Below are 9,463 nucleotides of genomic sequence, written 5' to 3'. Positions count from 1 at the left end.
TGATTTATTTCCGGGATTAAGTTATTGTCGCCGTGATTGTTAAGCTTAGTTTTATCCTCCAGGGAATCACAGTTTTTTACACCCAAATAATTGTTGTCTTCTTCCAGCAAAAACCTAATTTCAGCAGGATTTGAAATTTTAGACCCTTTTACTCATTTTAATTCGCTCTTACGGAGTTCATTTCTCTAGAGCCACCTGTGTCAAATTACCGAGACAAGCAAAAAGTTTCTAGACGAGAAAATAAAAATTTAGGAGGTTTTGCCCTGTAATGTACGCAAATTGGAAATTTGATATGTCTATTTGCAGAACCTTTCTGCTACTTAACATTTTTAGGGATTTTATTGCTTACATGTGTATATGCAAAAATGCCATTAAACCAATAATCACCATCATACAGAGGGTCAGTGCACTTTACAAGACCAAAAAAAGGGTCCCCGATGAAACTGAAAAAACATGCGGCATTCCATAAATATCAAGTGGTAATTAAACATTTCCCTTGCATGAAAAAGCTACGAATTTGAAGGAAATAAAACAAATAAAAGTGGTCGTTTCTGGTAACGCAAATATACTTTGCACGCTGGAAGTCCTTAATGAGAGTTTTAAAAGTAAACTGAATAAAAAAGTTACGAGATGTGTTTGAGTACTGGTTTTTAATGTCGTTTTTGGGGCTTTTTCGTCGGGGTTTTGAGCGTAATTTACAAACTGATGATGAGGCAATTATTCGGATTAATTCAGGTGAGAATGAATGAGTAGTTTTTCGAAAGTTTGAGTTGGTAACCCGAAGAAAACTCGCAAGGTTACTTCATGGAACATGAACAGAAATCTCGCAGCTCTGATCGTCCAAAGACAGAGACGTAATGAGTGCCCATGCGATGCTAGCTCATATCAAGCAAACATTGAGCAACATTTTAACCACAAGAACTAAGACAAGTTAGTAGCACGAAAGAAGATAACTGGACATAAAGGATTCTGCTCGAAACCCCTTTAGACAGCTTTTCAATTTTATAGGCCATTGTCCGTCGAGATTTATATGGCATAATCGCAATTAAAACGACTAAATAACACTATAAAATGTTTAGGGAGCGCATACCCCCTAAAATTAATCTGCCCGAAGTGGCCAAATAGCCAGTGGTAGAATGCGAACTATAAACCTTTGACCAGAACGATATTGTGTTTCGCCCCAACTTGGATGGCACTAAAATTATAATCAAACATTGCGGTGTTTCGGTTATGTGGATACAGATGGCCGAACCGAAACTGTTTTATATCTAATCTGGAGCCTGTTAAATTATAACGGTTATTGTTATAGTTGATAGAAATTTCCTACTTTAAAGGACAAGGAGGTAAATGCACCTTGAAAGGCGAGGAATCGATAATGGCTTTTTAGTATCTTAATAAAATAATGAAGAAGGACGTAACAATGAGAATCCATTAGATATCCAGACGGACACGTGTTATTTTCAAAGAACCACGTTGAAGGCATTTACCTCAACATATTTATTAACTGAAAAATTTAATCTATCATGATCTGAAAATAAACGTGCATAAGAAACTTCATTAAGTACGTGAATTTTAAATGAATTCCCCCCAAAAATCATCCATTTCCATAAAGAAAGGATGGAGGGCGTATCAAACGATGAAACTAGGCAGGAAATTAAGATGTCTGCAGGGCAAGCCCTTTACTACCGCCGATATATTATGCACGTACTTGATATTATAAAGGAAATCTTATTTAAGTTGGAATTAAAATCACCTTGGCATGTATACCTTGAAAGCAACCCCCACAAAAGCCTGTTTTAATCAAATGCGTGTTCCATTGAAGCGAAAGTTAAATTGGTCCTCAGGCCATCCTCAAAAGGAGTTCGATATCTCATTTACATTTCGCCGTTTGTTGTTTTGGTGTAGTTTGCAAAATAAAAAGAACGAAGAAAGTTTGCCGGAGGTATGAAGTTTCCGAGAGTTGGAGCGAGGACCGCGGCACATTCAGGCTTTGAATTTAATTAGCTGCAGGATAATTGGAAAGTCGAGTCGTCTTGAAATACCTTTATATTGTACTTTGCAAATATCTGCAAGACGTTAATGTGCTTTGGGAAGTTCATCTGATAAGCACATGAATATTGACATCCGGAAATTGCAAGCAGGATATACTACATTGGAGCTGTCGCTTGCCAGAATCGCATGCATGCAGTTGCTAATTTGATTTTACGTCAAGAAACTTGACATCAATTTCAGCTAACTGTATTAATATCCAGATGCAGCTCTATCAGGAATATAATAATTAACACAGAGAATTTCGTGAACATTGAAGACAACCGTTGCTGGCAACAATGCACCATTGTGACGTTTGTTTTTTCATTCCTATCAACAAATCGAGTGACATTTGTGTCACTCAATTGACAGTGACACTTGTTCGGATGTCAAATTGGATAGGGACAACGGGGAGCCATCGCTATACTGATGTGACCTTGTCGACGCCCTTCACCTTATTATACTAACGTTACAACTGATGTCCAAGAGAGATAAAACATGACATTTTATGAATCCTCCAGACCCGGAACAATCAGTTACTTATTGTCCAACTAAGCATAGAAAATATAGACGGACTTCAAATCGGATACGAAAAATCGAGCAAGACAAAAAGTAACAGACATCTCTTGTTTCCATGTTTACGAATCAAAAAACGCTGAAAATGAAAAAGTACGCGCTCTCTAGCAAGTCTGAAATATCTAACAAAGGCACGAGAGTCTCAATAAATCGTAGAAATACGGAGCAATTTCGGCAAAACTCCCTCGAATATCGGAGGGAACGAGTATTGCAGTCTCGTTTTTAGTGTTCTCGACGAAATCGAAATATCAATATTCATAAATTTCAAATTTAGAGGTTTGGATTAAAACGCAGAATTTTTGCTCTAGTACAGTCAAAATGTGTGTCCTATATCTGGCAACACTGCCTATCTACGTGATCTTGCACTTCTGGCGAAATTTGTCATTGGCATTGAAAACAAATACCAAACGCTGAGTTGCTATTTTCCCACATTTAGATATTTATGTAGCGAGAATATTTAGTTTTCAATTGCCCACCCCATTCAATAACCCCTGTCGCTCTAATGTACGAGCGTGAAAGCAACTTTATAAACGGACTCCCTGATACGGAATCGATAGGCACGGATAATAGAACGCCATCAAAATTCATTAAATATTAATTTTTTGTGAATTGGAACACGTATTAGAATTAAAAAAATATATATATCTCCTCAACTTGGCAACGCTGCCTGTCCACCTAACTTCGTAGTAACACAAAAAAATTGACGTAATCATTGAAAATAAATGCCAAACGCCATGTTGTCATTTCCCTAAATTTAGAAAAGCAAGTAGGGAGAATATTCAGTTTTCAATTTCCCACCCTCATTCAGCAACTCCGGTCGCTGTAAAGGTATACGAACGTGAAAGTAGCTTTACAAATTCATCCCCATATACAGGCGATAGGGATAATAGAGCACCGCCTCGCTCCCAACAAAGGACGGAAACACATGAAAGACGAATGGACAATAATAAAAGAAATATCGCCAAGCAGTCACTGAAGTGAACATAATTCCCGCGGTTTGGCCCGAAATTTTTGGCCCATAAAAGCATATCCGGCCCCTGAACACTACGAATAAATTTTTCTGTTAGGAATATTTGTTGTTTATTGCCCGAAACACTTTCTTTAGGGGCGTCGTCTTGTGATGGAAGGCCAAACAACCAAAAAACCGTTATTGTGTTATTTTATGTTTTGTTATGGTTATTTATGCCATATGGTCCTCGGAGATGTGGTTATTTATAGTCTTTTGAGAAATGAATTTCACGAATTCCATATACCACAAATCTGTCTTTAAAAACTAATTACATCCCCACAAAAGATAATTACTGCCTTACCTGGTAAATGACCACTATAACGTACTCTATTGTGAAGACACGTCTAAGGGGCGTTATTTTTCCATTAGGTTATTATAAGGTATAATTCAATTTTCAATGAAGCTCCTCGAAAGTATACTTCTTATGTAACACGATACTTGCAGTAAGATTCTTGGCAATAATGTAATTTTGTCTGAATATCGCATGAAACAAGATCGTCATCTATACACGTATCTCAAAACTAAATTATCCTCAAGGGTAAACCGACGCAATACCGCATCATCTCTCATGCAAATTACGTTTCGAAACTTTCGTCCAAATTAATGTAATAATTAAAATAGTCCCGTACAACCCTGGCCGGTGCCCTTTAATCTCAGGGCCAAGGACATAACGCAGTGGCCCTTGGTAACAAATGCATGATAGGGAAAGTGCAACCCTTTATTGATTTAATTTTATATCCATCCCCGATGGCCAAACAGAAGGGCAAGGGTGGATTTTGTTGTCCAAATAGAATCGATACGTGGCCCTGATAGGGCGGATGCAGCGATGCAGAGTGACAATTCAGGGTTTTATTAATAAATCTCTGCGTTGTAGGAGAGGAAATTTGATGGCAAACTTGATTTTATAGGGCCGTTATGTTGTCTACGTTTTAGTAGGAAATTTCGAATTTGCACGCTAAAGATCCGGGCGCTGCAGGATAAAACCATGAAAGCGAAATAGTAAAAAGGCACTAAGGGCGTCGTAAAGTTCTGGTTAAAGTATCGTTTTTATTACCCGACGTTTTACGCTTATACGCTTAAACTTAAACGTGCAGGGTGGCGATATGTGACGTTTTATTACCTACTTTAATTCGATTAAAATTGGGGGTTGACACTCTTTGCACGATTTCATAAATTACTCTCAATCCAACATAGCATAGTGGACAAGTATGATTTATCCACATGTTAAACCATAGACACAAGAACAAATGTTTTTCAGTTATTCCGCCGTTTCAGGACGAATTGGTGAAGGAACTCGTTCCTGTCGTCTCAATAATAACTGAAGCCAAAAATTTGAAAACTGGTCTGAAAAAAATAGCGGATGGAAATAACCTTCTTACTTACGTAATTTAAAATAATTTTATATAGAAACATTTGTTCAAAGTTTCCACATCGAATGGGCATATCTCACTAAACTTAACTCCATTTTCAGCATCCCAAAAACTACGTCTGAAACTCAATTATATCTCTCAATGCCTCTCAAACTTTTATTCATGCAAGAAACTCCCGTCTCGTTAATATTCATACCCTAATTGACTTAGTACTCCTATAATAAAGTTAACCGGCATTATCGGTGAACAGGGCGAGCAACTTTAAAAATTTCGAGACCACATAAAAGTTTTAATCAAATCCGGCTCGGCTCGTATTCATGTAACAGTATATTAAAGAAAGAAAATTGGAAGAAGGGTCCTTTAACAATGCATCTGTATTCCTGAGGTAAACAACAACGAAATTAGATTGAATTTGATCTCGGCTAATGCAAAAAGATTTTTAAGGGCCGAATTTAAATAATCTCTTCTATTTAGGATTGATATCAATATTCTTCATTTTACCTGCCAGCTTGAATATTAATTTGCTGCTGGAAAAATGTGGTAAAGACAGGTCTTTATATATCACACACAAAGTTTCCCAAGTCTAATTTATATCTGTCAAGCAAAAGAGTGAAATTTGCCGTCTGGTCTGCACAGGTATGTCGTCCAGATTTTTTTCTTTTTAATTTCGATAACTCCCGGGATCTTTCATTAATTTCCCGTATATAAACCTACCTACGAGTCTAAGTGCTTTTTTTTACAGACAAATCCAATTTCCCAAAGCAATATTGATTCTATTTGCTTGGACCGTCATATTGCTCTCACGTCTAACCGTCCGGACCAGCATTATGGGAGCTAAATGCAGTTTGAAGAGTTCGATCAATAGGGGAAAGACCACTGCAGTTTAGTTCGTCAATTCAAAAAAAAAAAATCATCACGAGTATTTTTTTCTTCTTCATGATCTGTTTTTTGTCTGACTCGTTATTACTTTATTCCTTCGTATTCAACTATTTTTGTCTTAACATTTGAAACAGGAAAACTCAGCCAATATTGCCTGCTTTTACAGTGTAACCTTTTCCTGGGTCCCAATAAAAATTCGAAATCCAATATAAAAGTCCACTTCTGCCGAACTTGAAATGCGGACAGAAGGACCCCCTTTGACCAACAAATCTATTTTAAAGTCCGGGAATTTGTTTTGTTTTATCACGTCCTCTGCATTTCGAGGGGCATTATTCCGCCCTTGATTCTTTCGACCCTGTACGGAAACTTACCAAGAATCCAAATACCTTATCTCGATTCCGGGAAGGTCCAGCTCGAAGCTTTAATCTCGAGCTTCGGCAGTTTGTTTTTCCGGCATTTTCCATGTTTGATGCAAAACCTGAATTTTATTCCACGCTGATGTCGAGTGCGGCAACAGTGCAGAGAATTATGCCAGGGGATGCATGATCCAGCAATTTTGGTCATTATGCCCGAATACATTCGTGCATTTCTCGTTTGTATGCAGTTGGGACGTGGAATGGGCCCCTTGCATATAGGGGAGATATCAAATTTGTTATAGGTACATGCAGGGAGATTAAAACCAGCAAAAACAACCCCACTGCGGCAGTGGCTTCCAAGATGCGTTAAAATCATGGTTATAAAATATTAAAGACCATATAATAGCAAATTAAATTTAACTTTAAATTTGCTGAGTTGAAGACCGATGCCGTTCTCTCTCAATTATTTCCCTTATTGCATTAGGTTTCCAACGAGGCGAAAAATTAAATTTTAAAATCCTCGTTTGCCTAAATTGATTGTAAATTGCCATTATCGCCCTGGAAGGGAAACTTCTTATGCCCTCACATTACAATAAAATTCCGACATTTTTAGAGTGTTTTAAGTCGATCTAGAACTTTAAAATCACATGTGGGAAAATACAGTTACTTAAAACTTTATCTAACTTCATCGTTGCAGCCCTCCAGCAGATACATTCTTATTCCATAAAGATTACAAGAAACTTCGTGTGTAAGTCCGCATATGGGTTTAAACTTAGTTTGAAAGTTCGGCATATCGGTGAGGTTCGCCTCGGTGTAAATTCGAATAGTTCGAGATTTGTTGGAGTGCTTTTGGTTCCTTTTGAAGTGATAATATTTGAGCCATTTTTAAGGCAAATTTCCCGTGGGTTCTTGAGATTTTAGATTTCCAACTTTGAAAGCGAATATAAAATAAGCAGCTCCCATCTCTGTAAATTTTTGAAATTTTCAACGTTCTGCTTTTCGGCCAAATCGATTGATAAGAATCCCAAATTGAACCTTGATAAGTCAGCCAAGATCCTTCCGTGTCATAAATAATAAGGAATTTCGGACGTGGCTCTTAGCATTTGTGTGGTCGCTATGAACGCAGTGACATGGAGGAACCTGAGAAAATTGAAACCCGTAGCTAGAACAATTTCGTTAATAGAAATGAGGTAGAAAATGGCAGAACATTTTTATTTTCGGCTTTTCGTCGGCCCTTAATTCGCCTATTTGTAACGATGGAAGAAACATCCTGATGGGGTAATTTGAAGCTAAAGTCAGAGGCTACAAGTAGAGAGTTCAATCTCGTGATCCAGGAAATTAGACTCTCTAGCTCTAACGTTAGAATATCGTCACATTTATCCAACGATTCAAGCGGGGCAGTATTTCAGGCTTCTATTGTTATTCTTCAGTTGATTTCCTATTAAGTGAGTTAAATTCGCCCACTGTTACAATGAGCAACAAAAACTTTCTTTACCATTCCAGCGTTTGTATTTCTAAGACCCCTTTATTGAGCCATTACCGCTTAACTTAAAGGAGACAAGCCTCGAAAACGACTATCATTTCCGATATTACAGGCCATAAAAAATACACGATCAATTCTCTTACACCTACATTTTACGGATAATATAAACCCGGATCGTGTGAAGCGTGAATTTTGAAACAAATAAGAACCGCTTTATGCCCATACATAAAATTTCGGCCTTATAGAAAGCCGGGGGTGAGGAAATGATTTATATTAACGTAAACTTTTGCCCTACATCCATAAAGAAATGTCATATAAATAACGCTCTAATCTCACATATCCCTCACGGGGACATAAAATATTCCTGGTTTATTATTCTATTTTCAATATTGAACTTAATTTATGTTGGCATCTGAGCAACCGTGAAATTAGGAAAATGTCGTATTGCTCCGAGGAAAATAAGAGCTTTATTGTGGCTCATATACATGAGGGTCTATTTCAGCGAAGTTCTCATAATCGTTAAGCAAAAACCAATTTTCATATTCAGGCCCAAACAATGTGAGCGTCTGGCCAGTTAGTGAGAAAATGGACTCGATAAACTCGAGGAAAATGCCATCCCCGGGGCAAGTGCCAAAGGATAAACACAGATATAGTGGACTTAGTTTAGAATGGAATGGAGGTGTTGTTAGATTAGCATCTTTGGCTAATTTGGCAATAAGAGAAAGCTCTCGGGCAGAAACGTTTTATTAAACTTCCCTTTGACGTCTTTTTTAATTTAAAAGCTCGCACGAATAATCCAAATTAAAAACACACAAAATGGGCCCGGTAACGACTATATCCAGGCAACTCGAAGATGTAATATAAAACTCTTGTATACTCCTCCATTCCTCTGTACGAATTAATTTTAATTCTAATTTCGTTAAGTCTCTTACGTTTTGTGTTTGTAGCCCTCTTTTGTATTTTTTCGGGCCCTCCGTATAAATCGTCTAATGCAAATCTTTTTTAATCTTCTTTAAAGCAAACAGGTCGTAATAAAATTTTAGGGCCCACGCTCGAAATTAGATCTCTAGAAAAAATATATTTTTATAATTAATTTTTTAACCCCGATTTAGAGCGCTTGACTAGAGATGGTCAGGAATTTTTTAATTTTCGATGCAAGCCTTCTCTATATGGGGTGTCTCTGGCAAAGAATTTATGGCTCCATTAAAACGTTGACAGCAAACAGGCGGTCCTAAAGTTGCGTATGTGTAGTACTAAACCTCATGGAAGTATTTATGGCTCTGGAAATTTACTTTCAATACTTTATTATTAACTAAGCCCCCAGATGAAAATAAACACAGAAAATTGCGAAAAAACCTTGCTATGAATTACGGTACAACTTAATTAATCGACTCGGCAAATAACATTGCAAAAGCTCTAGGTATTAACCAAATTCGTCTAATGGACGTAAAATAAAGTTTAAATAGTTCAGCCCGACTTTACAACGTGTTAATGGCCCCTGGTCAGTGGTAGGGTTTGTGATTTGCTGCAGTTCGTTCTAAGGGTTTGTTGCTCTCCGGAATTTAAATTGTTTCGAAAAACACGTATGTGTAATTCAGTTGTTTCGACTCGACAAAAGTCTGAGTTTCCTCGATGGCAAAATTTTGTTTTTGCTTAAATCTCCGTTAACAAAAAATATGCATCTGAAAATATACAGTGAGCACAAAAAGTGTTCGTACACGGAGACAAAACATACATTCATGCCATTTTTTACCGCTAGAGG

The sequence above is a fragment of the Euwallacea fornicatus genome, chromosome 21 (genome assembly GCF_040115645.1).
Source record: "Euwallacea fornicatus isolate EFF26 chromosome 21, ASM4011564v1, whole genome shotgun sequence".
Taxonomy (NCBI): domain Eukaryota; kingdom Metazoa; phylum Arthropoda; class Insecta; order Coleoptera; family Curculionidae; genus Euwallacea; species Euwallacea fornicatus.
Note: the sequence above shows the minus strand (reverse complement) of the source record.